General features: G+C 33.7%; 1 pseudogene; it reads left to right on the top strand.

Annotated features, from left to right (window-relative positions):
* The window catches only part of LOC124354866, a 50,674-nt pseudogene that overhangs the window by 26,289 nt on the left and 3,140 nt on the right, over nt 1-21,245 (top strand).

Genomic DNA, 21,245 nt, shown 5'->3' with positions numbered 1-21,245 from the left:
TCTTTTGTAATTAAACTAAATATTTCAGCACCTTCTGCAGTTTTCTGGTACGCCAAATGACTTGTAATGCAATCTTTCATAGAGGGTTTGCCAAACTTTTCTTTAAAAATCGTTGCAATTCCAGCACTCATACTTCTTTCATTATTTAGGTCTGCCGATATGCAATGTGAGAAAGCGACATGTTCGTCTCCTTGATGTTTTTCAAAGACATCCATGATGTTCGCCTCAATTACTGTAATTGGTTCTTTATTTTCCATTGTTGGTATAATTGAGGACCTTGCTGATATTGGAGAGAGAGGGAAACTAGTGATTGGTGTTAACCTGATATTAGCAGTATCAATTTTATTTAGAAAATCTATAATCATAAAACTCAGTTTCTTTTTTCCCCTATAGTTCAGGTGCAAGCCATGGCGTGTGAAATGCAGTCTATTGAAAGAATCAAAATCAATAATATAGACATTATCTAGTCGGGAAACAATTTCTCGTATGTAGTTGTTCGCCATTGCTATCTCGTCATGTATTGGGCTGTCATGCTGTAGGTCAAAACGAGGAGGAATTGTGGTAATACAAACTGATCTTGTCTTGCTGAAATTTTTTAGTTTGCTTTCCATTTTTTCATAGATTACCTGAGGTGTTTTCTTGAGCATATCGTTTGTCCCAGCTAATAACATGAGGGGGCGATCAAGAGATTCTTTTATTTGGCCATAAACTTTTGTTATATCAGCACCAGGAGTCACTAAACCGTTAATGCTGATTTTTTTGTTGCTACATTTATCAATAATTTCTGGAATACCTCTACCTTGGCTATCGGCATAGAACTCTAATTTAACTGGCTTTATTTTATCTAGCTTCTCTTTCAGTTTCACATCCACAATAGCTAATTTATTGAAATTTAGATCTTTGCCACTTCTTATTTGACACCTGGACAGAAATTCATTTTTACCAATATTTTTCTTTGTATTACTAGAAGTCCATCTATTTTTATCAATTGTTACATTACTATCTTGGTTTGCTCCTCTCTTTTCCGTAAAATTGCTTTCTTCATTTTGCAGAGTCCCTAGAACTTCGTAATAATTTTTAGATAAGATTGAGGGTAGTTGACTTTCAGGTGCATTGAAACTCTTGAGTTGACCTTTTTTTATGTGGTTCTTATTTGAGGGGTTGAGGATAAAGCCATCACCACTTCCTACTTGTTTACTTGTTTCAAATTCGCCAATTATTGTCTTTTTTTTTTCAAGTTCGTTATTTAAATTAAGGATTGTGTCATTCAAAAGCTGGACATTGTTTTCTAAGGAATGGATTTTCCCAGTCATTGAGTCGACTTTTGAGGATAGTTCTTTTTCTTTTTCCATTGTATTAATTGTATTAATGGGCCTCAGCTGCATCAAGCTTTCCATTACCAAAGATGTAAAATCACTCCTTGAGAACACAGCATTATTAATATTAGTTACAATATATGCCATTAGTGAGCGTTTCGTTACTAAATCAAATTCCTTTAGCTGATCTGTTTCCATATACGTAACTTCAAATGGTTTTCCATTCAAGATGTCTAATACCACCTTTTCAACAAAAAATATGGAATAAATAGAACAGTCATAATTATTTATCTGCTGTGGCCCATTTATTAATAACAGCTTAGGATCTGTTGACTCCATATTCATATGTCTTGTCAGTTTCACCATAACAGTTTGTGCATGAACTAGGTTATGATTGGACATTGAGTCATAGTAATGGTACTCATTGGTAGTCTTATGATACAGCAGAATACTCCAGTGGGAGCCGCCAATACCATCCAAAATTTCTGAGTCATTTATTGGCACAATAAGGACAGTCTTATCCTTTACATTAAGATGTTCTAAAAAATGATTATAATCTTCAAGAACTTTAACGGCCTGCCCAATAACAGGATCAATTATAAGACAAGAATCACCCAGTGAAAAAAACAGAGTGTTGAATAAATTTAAATATTTATACAAGATGTTGTCTGAGAGCCATTTTCTCCCCAGGATCTCATTAACAGCATGCAATGATGGTGAGTCAATTTCTGTTTGGGTGATTGCCGAGTTGCACATAGTCTCATTCTGAGTATTTTCAGGTTGACTGCTAATACTTATATTAATACTAGGACTAGAACTTGCTATGGAGCTGTCCATTAGGCTAGTGTCAACAGATTCATTTAATTGAACTTTCCCAGGTTCGTTTTCCTTTGACGATGAAGATCTCCCCGTTTTCCTGCTCGTTGACGATTTCTTTTTCTTCTTCTTCTTCGAATTCAAGTGGGTCCAATTCGACCTTCGCGTAGATTATCTCTGGCTGGTCCTGAATTTTCGATTGTTGATTCTCAAAATTTTTATTTTTTATCGACTCTTCCAGTGGATCAACGTTGGCTCTCGATGACCCCATATTCTCGTCAAAACGTACATCTCGGGTCACGACCGTTTTTCCAGTATCCAGCCGCACTCTGTACGCTTTTGATTCCAGGTCGTATCCTATGAATCTACCTGCAGCAGCTCTCGGGTCCATTTTTCCAAGTCCGACTGTTTTATCTAACACGTACGCTCTCGAACCAAATATACGCATGTGTTTGAGGTCCGGCAACTTGCCGTGCCAAATCTCGTACGGGGTTTTTCCACCAATACATGTACTTGGACAGCGATTCCTGATATAATTCGCCGTCGCAATGGCTTCAGCCCAAAATGATTCTGGCATCCCGGTCTCGATCAGCATGCATCTGGCTGTATCCAGCAGCGTTCGGTTCTTCCTCTCCGCTACACCGTTCTGCTCAGGTGTGTACGGCGCTGACAGTCTTCTCTGGATCCCCTCCTGCTTCAGGTACTCGTCGAAATCTCCATTTCGGTATTCCCGACCGTTGTCCGACTGTAAAAATTTAATTTTTCGGCCAGTAAATGTCTCAACAAAATTTTTATATTCTTTGAACTTACCGAGTACTTCGGATTTCTTCTTCAAGAAATACACCTCGCACCACGTACTGTAGTCATCGGCAAACGTCACTATGTACTTCGATCCGCCGTTGGAATTTGCCCTCATTGGCCCGCAAATGTCGGTATGTACAATCTCTAGTGGCACTCTACTCCTGTCAACCCTTTCTGTGAACGGTCTGGCAGCCTGCTTACCGCGACAGCAAACGTCGCATACTGTTGCTTTGCCCTTGAACGACAAATTTATCCCGGTTGCCAGCTGCTCATCAAATAATTTATTGACTGCATCCATGTGTATATGCCCAAGTCTCCTGTGCCAAATTTTCGGTGAAATTTTTGCCCCTTTTCTAAAAGGTTTTTGACTTGACGTGTCCTCAGAATTTGCTTGCGCTCGCGTAACCACCTGCGCATGTTCAGTATTTTCTTCTCTTACAAAGTACAGGTCTCCCAGTCTATCGGCGATAATCACGGTTTTGCCATCTGTATTACGTACCTCAGCTAATTTGTCATTGAAGATTACTGTATTACCTTTGTCAGTAATCTTCGATACCGACATCAGATTAGTTCTTAATTCCGGTACATACAGCGTGCCATGCAAGTTCGCGGTTGAAATAACTCCACCACTTACATTTATCTTGGCTACGCCCTTTATATTTGCATTTGTCGATGCTTCTGTTGCTAACTTGAGCACCGAATCGCACGTCACCGTATCTTCAAGAATATCCTCGTCGCCGCACATGTGAGTTGTGCATCCACTATCCAAACACCACTTGGATTGGCTACGACCTTGAACATTGTTGACCTCTTCTCGGTTCAGTTCCGAGATGTAAAAATCCTGTGCTACCCTAGCACTTCCTTGTGTTGATCTTCCATCCTCCTTTTCGGGACAATTTTTGGCAAAATGGCCAACCTTGCCGCATTTGAAGCATTTTCCCTTGAAATTACCTTTTTCGCCGCCGCTGCTACGTCTACCAAAATTACGTGTTCTGGATCTGGCCATGAATGCTTTGTCTTCGGCGTCTTGTGAATCGCCTACCCTGGCCAAACATTCATTTAAGATTTTTATCTTGAGCTCTTCCGGCTTTGGCAATTGATCACGACTCTCGATTACGCATCTAAAATTCTCAAAACTTGGTGGCAAACCGTGCAGTATCATAGTAGTTAACAGATCTTCATGAATCTCGATATCCATTTCCGCCAATTTGTCAACTACGTCGAAGAAGTTGTCCAGGTACTGGTGTATACTTTCCCCCTCCTTCACCTTGTGCACGAACAGCGACTTCAATAACGTGGCTTTCCTTGCCGGCCCTTTTGATGCGTAGATCGTTTCAAGTTTCAGCCACAGCTCACGAGTTGTCTTACAATTTTTAATATTTTTCAACTCTGATGGCGCCATCGCCAAAATGATGCTCGCCTGAGCTGATTGATCTCCATCTTCCCACTTGACTACAGCGCTTCCATTTTCAACACTTTCTGCCGGTTTCTGGAGACTTCCATCGGCATACGGCCATAATTTCTTCTGAATCAGCAATGCCCGAATTTGAATTTTCCATGTGTCGTAATTGTCCTTCGACAGTGCTTGTATATTGCTACTTGTACCAGCCATCCCTTTTAGGTTATACAAACCACTTTTTAACACAACGTGATACACACACTTAATTTCACTTTTACTGACTTTTATTAACTTTTAATGCCCAACGCTATCACACAAACGTTACTGGGCCCATAACCTGTTGTAAATAAATAGTCAGAGGATTAATAATCAAGTTAATGTTTATTAATTAGCAAATATACACATTAAGTACACCGACAATGTAACACGTGGAAGACGTACGGAAAAGAATAATAATATTTATCTATAACAGCTGTTGTAAAAGTTGGCGCATGCGCACGTTGATTTCTTTGCTGTCGTAGTGTGTGTCTGTGTGAACCACCAATACACGCGGGTATTGTCAATTATTTATAACAGCCACGATACAAACTTTAAGAAAAACATATATTCTTATAAAGTATATATAAAGCCATAAAAAATTAGCAAACGTCACATTTTTTACGGATCACATATACATACCAATGTATGAATAGACATAGGAAATAGGAGCTGCAAGCTATCTATCTATCTATATATATATATATATATATATATATATATATATATATATATATATTTTTTTTTTTACTACAATAATTTGTTAATTTGGTTTTCCATACACAGAGTACAACAAAAACACATTTAGGCAATTGCTAATATTGTGTAATATCAATCAGCTGTTGTTTGCAAATAGAGCAACAGACTCATGGCAATATTGTAAAACTTCACTAACCATGATATTGTAAAAGGAAACACTAAGTAATACCACTTTAGAAAAACAAATAATATAATTGAATTTTTCTAGTGTTAAACATTGTTTTTAGTTATAACACATGTTATGATTGTCTAATTTATATAATAAAAATTAGAAATACTAACACATCACTTTTAAATACAAGTGATGAACTAAAATTTACTTCTCTTGTATTGAGAGAAGTATTGATTCTCTGAATGGGGTTAATACTGAGAAGAACTACCTCATTAATGATTGGTAATATGGTACTCGACTGGAATATGGGATTCTTTTGGTAACTGTTCATTTACAGGTTATTTGGTATCAAGAATATTTAATCTATTACAGAATGAAAGCATAGTTAAAATATTGTGAGTGTATGCTAAGCGCCCTGGTCGGTTTTTTTTTTGTTATTTTGCAATAAAACACATTACAAATAAAACATAAAGAGTCGAGGTATAGATAAATGTCTGTATCTTGACAATATTATTGACTCCTTCAGATATTAAGTATTTCAATCGACCCAACCCCATCGTTTGTATTATTTTATTTATAATATTATGTTGGTGATAATATTACAGCATATTTTAACATTAAAAGGATAATTTATTGGTAAGAAAACATTAAAATTTGCATGATTCACATTTTCAGAAAGAAATACATAGATTGTAATATTAATGATTGTAGAAGGTAAACCGCCAAAGATGCCTGAAGGGACATACTACAAGCCCAAGTTCTTTGACTTCATGTTAGCCGAGTATATAGCATGCCGGGAAGGTGTTGGTATCATTGACATGACTTCGTTCTCCAAAATAGAAATCAAGGTAACTTCTGATGTTAAGTTTGTACAAGTAAAATGGAATTTTGTGATTAAAGAAGAATTTGGTTAGAACTAAAAGTCAGTTTTATATAGATCTATAAACTGAGAGGATTTTGCTCAATTATTCAATAAGTTAAAAATTTAATTTGAACAAAATGAGACAACTGAAGTTTTTACAATTTTAGACGTCTGTTTAATTTTATCCTAGTTGTTTAAAATATACTAGAGGAATTGATAAATCATAGATTAAATTATTATTATCTATGTTTATAGCCTCAGAGCTGTGGGAAATATGTAGTAACACATTACTTATACAGGGTGTACATAAAGTCCTGCACGGGTATAATATTTTCTGAACGATAACAGATAAATCAACAAGATTTGGTACATCAATACTACACCTAAAAATCTACTTTTTGAAGGAACTATCAGTTTTCTGTAATATCATGGGGACGTCCCGCAAGGAGTCAGAAGGAAATCTTAAATAGGAGCATAGGTCAATATGCACATCATTTTAAAGGGCTTATCTAGCAGAGTTTAATGCCGCAAACCGCACTCAAAAAGATTGATCCAATACAAAATGGCGGCTGTTCAAAGGTTTTACTTGGTTACATTTTATTAGTAGCCATAACCCCAGTAAAGCAAAACTGCAACCAAACGAATACTGCAGCTAACTACTACATTATGCTTGTCAGTTGTACAGAAGTGAATTATGACGTTAGTTATCCTCAAGGGTTACAAATTTGGTCCTAATATATTGATAACAGGGAAAACCTGATAACAGTAACAATTAGAAATCTCTTATCTTTGGGTCGCAGTTAGGACTTTCCTATTAGCCAGTCTATTCATAGTAGGCTATTCTAGTTTTCTTGTTTTAGTAGTGCTGTCCATCCTTTCTATCAGTGCGCTGTATACCGTCTTTCAACTCAATACAATGTGGTAGTTTAGGACATGTTCCGATGCGACTGCATTATAATTAGTTTGTGCTTGTTATGAAAGCTTATTAACATGAAGGCTTCCTCTAGTGAATGAAAACAAATATCTCATTTTGGTTAATATCTAATTGACCATAATTATTCAGTTTGTAAAATAGACAACAACCCAAAAAATATTACACATTTGTAATAAGGCCAGGAAAATGAATACATTGAAGTAATATGAAATATATAAAGACAAAGGCATAGAGTACTGAATGATAAAGTAAAATTCAGCTCCACTCCATTTTCAACACTCTTGATGATAACAAAATTGTGCTGTCTTTTACCAATCAGATAACGATGATAAGCCAGAATAATGAACTGAAATCAGTCTAGCCCTGCTCACAGGGTTGTATTTGTGTTGCCAAACCTGTCCTTACGAGGTTTTTGTTTCATATCATAATATTTATTAACTGTGTTGTGTTTTAAATCATACCATGAAATCTTTTGATTAGTCAATGCAGTCACATCAAAATATACCCTAAACCATCCCATTTTACTAAGCTGAAAGCCAATATGCAAGTAAGCTGAAAGTTTATGGGTTCAATTTGTATCAATGGCATCATACAACTTGCCAACGTCTCTGAATTGCTACACACTTGTTCCATAATTTAATTAGTGGCATTATACACATATATCTCATCTATATTTTTCACAATTGCAGCCAATATTGTGTCTTTTTTCTACGTTTATTTGGCATTTGTGCAGTCAGTTGACCACAGCACTGCAGTGGTGGACTACTTGCAGAAGATGTGTTCTAATGATGTGGATATTGCTGTGGGAGGCATTGTACACACAGGCATGCAGAATGATCATGGTGGCTTCGAAAATGATTGCATCTTGGTGCGACTATCTGAGTACAGGTATTATACTCTTTGAATAATTCACCAGATACATTTGTATAAATGTGGGTGTCCTGTAAGTTTCGGTAGTGATTAAGAGTAACTATTATTGTTATACATAAAAAACCTAATCCATATTTCTACACACTGAAAAACTAGTCTTGGAAATTTCATGTACACCATTTACTATTTCACTAACCCCTTTCACTAAGTACTAGTAAAAACAGCAAGTAAGTAACACATGGCTGTCACTATGGTGTAATTTAAGATGTGCTACTATGAATTGAGATATGATATCTGGCAAACTGGAAGTTTTTGTAAATTATCATTGCAAAAGTTATAATTATAAAGTAATTATTAAAGTGAAAGTTTTTGTTTTAAATAAAATGGTACTATACCATTGTATTTACATAAAAAACTAACGATTGGAATATTAAATTACATGGGTTAAATATGAATGAAAACAAACTAAAAATTAGTCGAATCTGATACTTGATACCTGTAAACCTTGATACTTAGCAGTATTGAGATATCAACAATTCTTGATACTGCAGGTCTTTTCACTCGATTCTAATACAAATATTTTCAATGTATTTTAATACAAAATTTGAAGAATAGAAGTGCTTAAGATACGTTTTTAAGATCACAATATTTTATTCAACTCCTAAGATGATCTTGCAAACTGCATGTATATTGTCATGATGCAAAAATACGAATAAAATTACTTAAATTGAACCATTTTTCATTACTGGATTGAGCAAAAATGTATATATTGTTTGCAATATTCCCCATCATAATGTGTGGGAGTAAAATTAATTAAAAAGTAAACTTAATAAACTTTGATTATTGGTAACGACCCCGGCTATTCAAATGGACAATGAAAAAAAGAAAGTGAAAATAAAGTACAACACAATGTAAGCTATGTTTATAGAAAATAAACAAAAGCGCCAAGAGAAGCTTACAAATTAAAAAGAAGGCAAGAAGCATTCACGCTTTGATAAAAGGAAAATGCACTTACAAAACAAATCACAAGAGGAACGCGAAGCACGATTAAATGCATGAGTGATAATAATAGTACACTCACAAAACCTCATAAACATCAAATATCCTGTAGAAAAAAGAACAATCGTCAAATGAAGCATTTATTTCAGTGGAGTACCAAATTATCAGTTATTTGTTAAGTAGTTATTTTTAATTTCCATTTGGAGCATAAATACACCTCATGTTACAAGTAAAACATTTATTTCATCACTCATACATATTTTATTCCAGAAAATTTTAAAACAACAGTTACCATTTATAGTAATTATTGTTTTATTATATAAATTAAACAATCATAGCGTAAGATTAAATCATCTAGGATCATCAAAAAAACAAAGTTCAATTAAATTAAAATCTTATTGTAGGAGTGTAATAAATAAATTCAACTCTGTGTACAAGTTCTAATTTTTTGAGTCAGAAGAAATTTCTGTTTCTTATCCAAATATTGGAGACAGTTATATTTTTACACATACTGAATTTTCAATTAATATACATGACCTCGCTCTACATACTTTGTAGTGCAAAATGTCAGTGTACCAGTACAATAGAGACACTATTGATAGTGTGAAATTTAGAGCTAAAGTTATTTCTATTTTTCTCTTTGTCAAAGATGATGTGACCAGGGTGACCAGACGCAAATTTCTAAAAGGAGGACTTTAGGGGGTGAAAAAGGAGGTCATTGAAGGAAAAAGGAGGACTCCATTAAATCTATATATATAAAAGAAAGTCGTGTTAGTTACAACTATTTATAAGTCAAGAACGGCTGATCCGATTTGGCTGAAAATTGGTAGGTGGTAGCTAAGAACTGGGAGAAACACATAGGATACTTTTTATCTCCGTTCCCGATTCAGGATTCCGCCCCCCCCACTGGCCTCTAAAAATTACAGAAATACCCGTAAAGAAATGCATTGCAGCAAACATATGTTATTAAGTGAAAGAGCCTGTTCAAATTAATCACTGTTCTTTGTAAACATATATAATGCGACAAAAGAAACATATGTTTATATCATTTAATTACTATTTTAAATTTCTTTACACTTATAGTTTGAAAGCATAGAGTAAAAAAAACTGTATCTTGAAATAAACAATTGCCTGAATTCCAAAATGTAAACAAACAACTGTAAATTTGATTGACACTTTCACAGCTGGCTGTGTCATTTTTCTGGGTTACTCAGTCAAACAAAATGAAATCATGGCTACTGACATATAGATTGTCCTTTCATTTTTACTTAATAATCAGTCAATCATGAAGTGATTTTTTTTTACCTTTGCAATAATCTGTTGGTTTTTTAAAAAAGACAAAAACAACTTATTACTTCGATTGCTTTCGGTTCGGATAACTTTGTTTTAGCACGCAATTAAACGATTTTGCGAGTGTTTGTGAACATTGAGAGGATTATTATAAAGATGCCGCGACCCAGAAGATCAAATCTGTCTCAACAAAACCGTAATGCAAGATGGCTTCGTAACGTTGTGAACAATTCTACTGAAGAAGAACGTGAAATCGGACGACAAGAGCTTCGTTGTTGGTATGGCCCCGACTTCGTGCTTCTCAATCTCAAGAGCAAAGGAGAGGAAGCCCGTGAAACAGCTCGCTTGGCTATGCGAAATCGGCGAGCTAATCGTACTGATCAACAACTAGATCAAGTTCGACACGACACGCAAGAAGGAATACATCAGCTGTTTGATTTGAATAGAGCATCATTTAGTTATGATTGCACTTATGATTACAGTTCGCATGTATCTTTACTTATTGGTCCAATGGATGTTGTTTTGTGGGCATTGTAGTGCATTGAAGTTTGTTGGAGAGTCGCTTGGATTGTGTTGTCTTAATGGCAAAGTAAAATTGCCAATATTGACTCCCCCCTCCTTGATCCATTGCAATCATTGCTTTCTGGAGAAACGCAAGAATCACGACATTTTCCTTGCTAATACTCAAAAATACAATAGTTGTTTTCAAATGACATCATTTGGGGCAAACATAATTCAAGAACATGGATTTAATTCCGACATCAAGGTAATTAATGATAAAATAAATATTTACTTTATTTCATGTATTCTTGAAAATGATTTTATGTTTTTTATTATTATTAGGTCCTTAATAAAATTTGTTGTCTCAATTACATAAACTTTGCTATCTTTACAGATTCAAGGTCAAATTCAACCATCGAATTGGATCATTGCTACCAGTTGTGGATGGACAGTATAACTTCCTACAAATATACTTTATGGGTAATATTGAGGAGCAACTTGATCCGCCGACATGAGATCAACACAGCAACGAAAAGAAACAATTCTTTCAGATCTTCAGTGTTTTCTTGATGAACATCATGCTTTGATCAGGCTCTTTAAGACTGCATTGGAGCGCAATTATGCCAAGTGATGATTACAAAGTTGTGATAAGAGCATACAAACGACCAGCTGGAACACATGAACGCAGATTCAATGCTCCAACGATAGATGAAGTTGCCATCCTGGGTTTGTAGGTGAAAACATGGAAACACGCGATATTGCTCTTACACGTCGCGATACAGGGCATCTGCAAAAAATATATGAAACACACACACCGATCGTATGATGCACAGCAATATCCACTGATGTTTTGGCAAGGAGATGATGGATATCATTTCAATATCAAGATGATAAATCCATTAAAATGGTAAATACTATTTTTTTTGTATAAATGTAGCTTTGTGAAATTTAGTTAAAATGAAAAAAAAAAAAAAATTCTTTGATGTCAACTAAGGGATTAGAGGCTATTTCTTTGGAAAATATTGAGCAAATAATAATTGAATGATTCAATAATGAATAATGTAATAAATATATTTTAATCTTAAACTTAATTAAATGTTCTCAAAGATAACTATAAAATTGTATATAGAATATGGATATGTTCACTAATTTGCCCTCTTTTTTTCAGGTGAAGAGACGAACAAGAAGCTTTCTGCAATGAATTTTTATGCATACCGTTTGATGATTCGTCAAAATGCAGATAACTATTTGTTGCGTTTTCGTCGGCTGTTTTTCAGCAGTATCTGCGTTGATATGTATGTAAAAAATCGAAACAGAGCGTCTTAATTTCATTCGGTTGAATCAAGCCAAACTGAGATCAGAAGAGTATATCCATTTGCGCGATGCAATTAGCACTGATGGAGATACATAAAATATTGGTCGATTGACTATCTGCCAGCGACATACACAGGTAGTCCACGTCATATGCATGAATATGCGCAAGATGCGATGACATATGTTCGTCATTACGGTAAACCAGATTTATTTATATACCTTTACATGTAATCCAAAATGGATAGAAATAGTTGAAATGTTACTTCCTGGTCAAAACATCAAGTGATTCGGCACGACATCACAGCACGTGTCTTTAGACAAAAGATCCTGACACTGATGAACTTTATTGTAAATCAACGTGTCTTCGGGAATACTCGATGCTGGATGTATTCAATTGAATGGCAAAAACGTGGTTTGCCCCATGCACACATTCTGATTTGGTTGGTAGAAAAAATTCAACCAGACCAGTTGATGATATGATATGTGCTGAGATCCCTGATCCTGAAACAGATCCAGACCTAGATGATGTAATCAAGAATATGATTCATGGTCCATGTGGCGTTATCAACCCTCAATCACCGTGTATGGTCAACAGTGCCTGTTCAAAACGGTATCCACGAAAATTAACGGCAGAGACTATTACAGGCAATGATGGCTATCCTCTATATCGGGCGTCGGTCAATCGATGATAATGGTCGAACTATCACAATAAAAGTGAAAGGTAATGATTATTGTGGTCGACAGCAGTTTGGATTGTTCCATATCACCACTACTTTCCAAAACGTTTAAGACACATTGCAACATTGAGTATTGCAATTCAGTAAAATCAATCAAATATGTCTGCAAATATGTTACTAAAGGAAGTGATATGGCAGTTTTTGGAATCCAAGCCTCCAACACCTACGATAAAATCATGCGTTATCAAGTTGGTCGATATGTAAACTGCAATGAGGCAATTTTGGCGTATATTCTCATTTCCTATTCATGAAACGCCATCCTACTGTTTTTACATTTGTCGGTTCATCTTGAGAATGGTCAGCGAGTGTATTTCACCGAATCAAATGGCGGTGCGAAGTTCGCCGGGTCAGCTAGTATTCTTATAAACTAGAAAAAATATTTATTTATAAATTATTAAAACAACACATTTTTAATTTGGTATTTGAGTGTACTATAATGCAAATTAAAAGAATACACACTAAAATTGGATTTGTTTTCATATATAAATCAGAAAGTGAAATGGAATAATACTATTTACATGTATATTGATGGATAAAAGTATTATTTGAGGGTAAATTTTGTGTTTGATAAAGGATTTAATTAATTGTTAGAATTTTAACCCTAACATTATAAGTGATTTCAAAACACGATATTAAAAATGTATGTTGTGAAATGATTGGAGTTAATGAAATTAAACAGTTTTCATTGATTCATTACATTATTAGTAAGCCAAACTTACAGACATATATAAGAAATTATTACTATAACATAGTAATACATAACATATTGTAATATAGTTAACCTATCATAATACATAAATAGAAAAGGAGTAGCGGATTGCCGCTAAAGTGTCAGTGACGCCATAGACAACACAACACAAAACAAAATCTAACTTCAGTTCACAGGCCATGGCATTATTACGCGTGCGCTGCGATAAGTTTTCATGGAAAGTCTTCGGGAACTTGGGAGTCAACCTCTTATGTGATGCTACTATTTTCAAACATAAAGGCGTTCGTATAAAAGCCGGATATTTTACCTAATTTTCAAAAGCCAGGAGGACAAACATAAAAAAGGAGGATATGTCCTCCTAAAACCGGATGTCTGGTCACCCTGGCTGAAACTTAAGCAATCATTGAACTTGGGTCTTGTTCCCACCATTTTGCTAAATTTTTGCAAAGTTTTTACTGAAAAATGAATTTATTGTAATCTATTGTTTATTACACCATTATTAAAATTGTGCATTTAGTTCGCAAATTGTATTATAGTGTTTAGAAATACATTTTAGTTGACGAGAAACACAGAATTGTAATTGTTACTTTCAATTTATGTCAGTTCTGGTTATATAGGTTTATTCTCTTTAAACTAAGATGGTTTTCCAGTTTTTTCCTTACATAAGCTTATAACATCATAAAGTGGTTAGATTAAAATACTAAACAGTTCTTACTTTCATTATTAATATTCCATAATTCAAATAAGATTTCAATGGTCTCCTATGAATTGTAAAATTTAACTACAACTCTTGAGTTAAACATTTTTTGTAGGTTCGCCTCTTTTGTGAAATTATTTGTACAATATATTACTGTTTTATTTTTCTAGATGTCTTGCTCATTTATTTTCATAGAACATAATTATTAAAGGCAAATATTAGGGGAAATAATTTGTATAATGCATAAAAATTATTGATAAGACACAGCAACTATATTATTGTAAACTGTCAGTTTCATTGCTGATTCATGACTGCTCCTACTCAGTTAATTCATTTTTGGTAGCTCAATACTAACATGGACACATTATGATTGTGTTACCAGCTACTTCATGGTGTCACCCACAAACCAGCAGACCAGGATCTACGAATGGATGAGGCGCTACATGCCTCCTGGCAGCTCAGTGGTGCTCAATGATGTCACCTCCATGTACACAGTCATCAACATTGTAGGGCCCAAGGCTCGTCAACTGCTCAGTGAACTGTCCAATACAGATTTCTTCTTGAAACCATTTACTTGCAAGGTACTAAATATCATATTTTGTTCAAATTTACTAGTTGTTCGTCGTCTCTTATGACAATTGAAGTTTAAATGTATTAAATGTTTTTGATTTTTACTACTTTTGATTTAGTGTAATGTAAACTATACGGTTTGTATTTAATATTTTAAAAAATTATAAGCATTTTTTTATTTTCAAAATGTAAATAATTTTTACTAAACTAAACTTTTTTATTTTTTTTAAGAATAGGTTCTCTACTATTTTGTGTAACATTTGGAGTTTTACAAGTTGTTTAATAAATTAACAATTAAAAACCTGCTAAAGCTGGTTTTTTTTAGATTTTTGAACACCCTTTTCATTTAAAGCCAGATAAATTGAATATATTTTTAAAAATCAAGAGACCTTTAAAATAAGGTATCACAAGACTCACCTTTACAATTAGAAATTTCTCAAAAATAACCCTGACTTTCCCCATACGGTTTATAATATTTATAAATTTGCTATAATTCATTGTATGAAACTTAACTCTAGATTACTGAAAATTAAATCTAAAAGGTTTTAACCTTATATTTCATAAAAATAATTAAAGTAACACATCAAATGGTTAATAACAAACTAACAACAGCCAGTAGAGTTTTGCAAAAGACGCAATGTACCGCGCACACGCTCATCAATAGCAGACGTAGGATATTCATTGTAATTTTGTACACGCTTCCTAAAGGACTATTAATGGTTTTAAAACAGATCTGGTTAATCTGGCAGCTCGGATAATCAGATTTCTTCTGTATTTTTATTTTATAAGATGTTAATGTACACTTATGTAGTTGTATTATTATTTTTTTCAATCTAATAAGTATTTTTAATTTGGTTTTCAGTATGTAGATGTTGGTTATGCGTCGGATGTTATGGTGATGGCACTTACGCACACGGGAGAGCCAGGTTACTGCCTTTACGTTCCCACTGAGTACGCCCTTCATGTCTATGGCAAACTTATCACGGTAAGTTTTGTGTGCTTGAATGATGATATGCTATACTGTATGTAATCTTACTCTAATTCATGGTGATTATGTACTTACCGTGAGTTGGACTCGAAATGAGTGTTTCAGGATCCCCTCTCATCCTTTCAGCCGCAGAAGGCTATTAGCACTTGAAATAATTATCAGAATGAAAAATTATTTTCACTGCGATATACAGTATAAGTATATAGTATAAGTATTTCATAAGTTTTTTATTCCAATCCATACAAATTTAAGAAGAGTGTCTACAATGTAATCACTATACTACAGGTTGGGGGGCTAAACAGAAGTGTTAAAGAGCAGCTAAGACTCCTGAGAATGGGAGAATGTTGTTGTTTCCACTGTTCACATGCAGTACTGCTTCATACTTCTGTGTTTCTCATTGTATAAATCAAGGCCTTTTAACTAAAGACACATCAACACTTGATGAATGGATGGAATTAATTTAATATGAAATTGTTTACTGTACCCTTCCAGAACCTAAAGTACAACAATCTGATTAATTATCTAACTAAACACACCATTGAATTCTGCATACTTTGGTCACAATATTTAACATTTCTTACAGATAGGAAGGGACTACGGAGCCCGTGATGTTGGAGTGCTGACACAGAGGTTCATGAGGATTGAAAAGTTTATTCCTCTATGGGCAGAAGATCTTACCAGTATGACAACCCCGCTTGAGGCTGGCAGTGCAATGCGTGTCAAAATGGATGTAAGTTGTTTTTTTTCTTTATTTATTTCTGGTCTATATATTTCAAATGAAAATAATCTATTCTTGATAATGATACCAGTTAATAACATATAATAAAACTTTTAAACTACTAATGGGGTTTGTTATGGTTTTATAGCATGCTGTAGTAAAAAACACTGAAAGCATGCTAACCCTTAAATCTTCACGTTAACTTAAATTAAGTTATGTTGTACCTAGTTATTTTCTGCAGATATTGTTTCCTATAGTACACTATTTTTTCAATTAGGTATGAACAGAAAGACTGTTTCCTCACTGACTAGTTATAATTTTACGCTAACCAGTGGAAAAAAATATTCTCCTTATATAAAAGATTGATCAAAAAGTTTTGTCAGCATTTTAATGTTATAGGCAGTTGTTTGTTTTATCATTGACATGTACATGTAGTTGACAGTAGCCGGATATGACTACAACTAGTTAGGCCTAGTTGAGATGTAGAGTTTATATAAAAATTATTTATGAAATGCAAATATTTTACTTTTATTCATTATCTTGATAACACAATCCAACATTATCCTTTAATAGTGCTCCCTTAGTTTTAGTGAAGTAAAATAGTAAAAACAACAAAATACCTCCCTAACTACACAACAAGCTGTACCACTCTACTGTAAATGTACTATATCAAGGAAAACTAAGTTTCAATAATTGGAAGATAAATTAAATCCAATAACCAATAAGCACACACTTACACCAATAAATTAAAGTTATCTATTTAAATCAAAATAAAATATTTACAACTATAGAAGTAATTATTATATATATATATATATATATAGTAATGTTATGTTGAGAAAGTGGCAGACAGACTTGAACCACTACATATGTGGTGAAATCCATTGGAAAAGATTGTGGAAGCATAAACAAGGCAAGTGATATCCAAACCATGAAAGGTGGAATATTTTTTTTTAAGAAATCCAGAAATATTCCCCAAAATTTTACTATAAAAACTCAGTGTAAATGTACTGATAAAATGTACTAACTAGTAGCGATGGGTCAATTCCAATATTCATTAGTTAAAAATCAATGATTTTTAATATTGTAGCTATTTTTGTTAAATTCTGATACCAGTTTTCAGTAGTTTATAATGATATCATGTTAGGTCTGGTAAGGACCTTTATTATCAAGAGATGTTTACCCATCACGACACATCGAGAGGAGTATTATGTACTTATAATGTTAATATTTATTTATATTAATGTTAGTATTCTTGCAGAAAGACTTCATTGGACAGGCAGCCCTGCAGAAACAAAGAGAGCAAGGGGTTACCCAGCGCCTAGTCCTGTTTGAGCTAGAAGAGATAGATCCAGACAAGGACATCTGGCCGTGGGGCAACGAACCAGTCTATCGCAATGGACAATTTGTTGGATCCATCACATCGGCAGGGTGAGACAATAAACAGTACTTGTAGTCTTTGAAATAAAATGGTGGCAGTTGTATTGTTTATACGCACAATAACTGTTATTCTGTCATAAGATGGTAATACATTTATCTTATTCATCATTCTTTATGATATCTTTTAAATTTTTGCATCTTTTCTTGCATCCAAGTGTATGCTTGTAAATACATGGGGAGAGGGATGGATCTAACTATTTAAATTCTTGCTATGTAGACCAAATAAATCAAGAGAATAATTTTCTGGAAGTCATAGGGAGAAAACCACCGCCATCAAAGAATTATAAAAATGCATTTGAGAAGGATTTCAGGTTAACATATAGCAGCGTTAAATAATCGATCAACCAATCAAATGACTTTAATTGTATCATATTCATAATGTACAAAGTGGCAAATTTAGGGCCATAAGGTCCTGTCTTACAAGTAAACAAAGGAAGTAATTGTAGTTTTCTTGTTTTACCACTACAGTGCAGAGTGAAATTGTTTAACGCATCAGCAAAATAATAACCTTAACCCTAGAAGTGGCAATGCTAAACTTCCACAGTGGCAAGCTCTTTTTGGCCACTTTGCAGAGTATTTTTTAGAAATTCACCAAAAATATATTTTTTACTCTAACCTAGTCATGTTGCATACTGAATTCTTCAGAAAGAGTTAAATTTTCATATTATGACAAAATAAAATGATTTCTTGAAACCTGAATTGGACTTATCATGTGAAAAACCAAAAAATGTTGATTGACCGAACTAAAATTGTAACTTTGACACTTTGTAAAAAATAATAAAAACATAGTTACAGAAAATACATTATATACCAAAGGTAGAAACAATAATTACCCACAAATACCAAAGGAAAAGGTTTGAAAATTGTAAAAAAATAAATAAAATAAATGAAAAAAATAAAAAATAAATTTTTTTGCAAAATAGCAAAAAAAGTTGTTTTGTTGAAACTGGTAAAAAACAACCTAAATGCTGTAGAATCTTTGCATACTATATTTTATTTTGAAGAGAAAGAGGTTTTCTACAGATCTACCAGATCAGTTTATTACAGTAAATTATTATTTTTAGTTTTTTGTTTGTGATCAAACTTGAAAATGAAATTTTGTACCAGGAAACAGTGAATAAACAAACTAACACAAGATCGTAAAAACAATGCCAAAAGTACCATTGATTATTTCATCGTGATGTTGATGATACTATATGAAATGTATTTGAAATTTAGTGGTGAACGCAACTGTGCAAACTAGGCGTAAAAATAATTATCGGTTGCCTAGCTATAAGCGGCAATGTGAAGCGACTTCTAAGACGTCGCTTGCCACGTCACGGCGGCGTAAATAGAACGTCTTAGACGTCGCTTGCCACTTAGAGGGTTAATGAATAAAACAACTGAAGAGAATATTCTGTAATCAGTGGTATCTGCGGAAAATCAGAAGCCAATGCGTACTACAAGATATTATCAGGAAAGCGATATACTGTTTCTGTTGGAAGAGAATTTGATCAGAGACCATTAAGTTTGTCAGGAATCGTCATGTCTTCCAGTATACATTCACTTCTGCTTCAAGAATTGATTGTATGAGCAGCCATATTTAATTTAGCCCCTTAAGAACAATGTTAAACTTCAAATGCTTTTCAGCCTATCAATCGGAGGTTGGGTAAATGTTATTTATATCTGTCTGTTTGTTCTCATGATGTCTCAAAAACAAACTGGTCTGTAGATTTGAAAATTTGCATGACACTTCATTTTTTTATAGACAACGCTGAGTTGAATGATGGTGCATAACACTCATTCTGTGGGATTTGGCTTAGCGTTAGCATATATTCTTACATTGTTCTTATGGGTAACCATGATGGCAATGAGAAAATAGCAGAATAAATAATTTTGTAAACGGAGTACAATCATATGAGATTTTAACATATAACATTTATATTCATAGAGTAAAATGTTTAAAAAATCATATAGTGGAAAGTCAATGTTGTTGGTTACAAGATTTGATTTTAGTGCACTCTTGTAATACCCTCCCTAGCTCACCAGAACTTTTATTTTTTGAATGCTGACATAAATAACATAAGCATTATTAAAACCTATCGCTTAGTAGGCTGATATAGTTCGTCTTTTGTCTGCTGGAGTGTACATTCTCTGAGTGTCTTCTGTATGTACGTTTGTCTAATCTACCCGTAGAACATTTGGAAAATGAGATGAGGTATAAATTTGAAATTTTGCAAGTAAGCTCAGTGAACCCTGTTATATGACATGTGGTGTGGTGTACTCCTACTTTGTTTTTAATCATATTTGTCTCTTTGTAAAGATGTAATTACTACACATTTGCACAGTTTTAGTTTTTATAGGTTATTCAGAAAAAACTCAAAAACTTATTTGTACTTTATTGTTGAATATTTAAAAAGTATAAGCTTTACAAGAAAAACTAAAAATTGTTTTGATACATATTCTTCAAAATGAAACACCTTTTATAATTTTACTGTACAACCAAACATAATTTAGTATAAAAGTGTTAAACATTGTGCTAAAAGTCATTGCATTACAGCCGACTCTGTTTAATGCATATGTTCTTAGTTTCCATCTAATGTATATCTGTTTGGTGAGTAGAGTGGTTTTTTAATTATTTGGACTATGCATTCAATAAATGGATGTTTAGTGATTTAGTTAGTTTTCATAATTGGGAGCTAAATGCATTGAAAACCTAGCTGACACTGATGCTGTACACCAGAAAATTGAATCAAGGATTCCTATTCACTAAAACTATTTAATACAACTGTTAATACTTGGTAAATCATAAGAGGTTTGCAAGGAGAAGAGAGTGGGAGTAACGTAAACCGATAGACAAGAAATGCTACCGGGGTTTCCAATTCTGTTTATTTAGGGATTCGTGCAATTTCTTCATCTGTAAAATGGTGGTCATCACACTTTTTTGGGGGACAAGTGAGGAACAAACTGTTTTCTTATTGTATTATCTCGTAATACTTGAGCATAAATAAAATCAGGAAATTTATTTCATAGTATATGCAAGACTATTCGTAATATCAGTGATTAAATATATGAAGAGATCATTCTCTTAGTCAGATGCTGCATGAGTCACCATCGACATGCTAATGTGTTGCCAAATCAGTAAGCTCATTGCTGAATATGTTGTGAAATTGATAAAACATAATTTTTATTGTGAAATATTATCCATCACCCGGATCTGACACGAGCTTTGTCAGTGACAAAGTCAGTTGGCCTCAGATAAATCTGCCACACAATAAAAGCACAACATGATTTTAGTTTATATAATATTAATCACTGTTAAAAGTAATTTTCTTGGTTTAAATGTGCTGTTATTTATTAGTACACATAATTTGTATTAATATATTACTTCTCTTTTG

The sequence above is a fragment of the Homalodisca vitripennis genome, chromosome 2 (genome assembly GCF_021130785.1).
Source record: "Homalodisca vitripennis isolate AUS2020 chromosome 2, UT_GWSS_2.1, whole genome shotgun sequence".
NCBI lineage: Eukaryota > Metazoa > Arthropoda > Insecta > Hemiptera > Cicadellidae > Homalodisca > Homalodisca vitripennis.
Note: the sequence above shows the minus strand (reverse complement) of the source record. Positions and strands in the feature narration are given on the sequence as shown.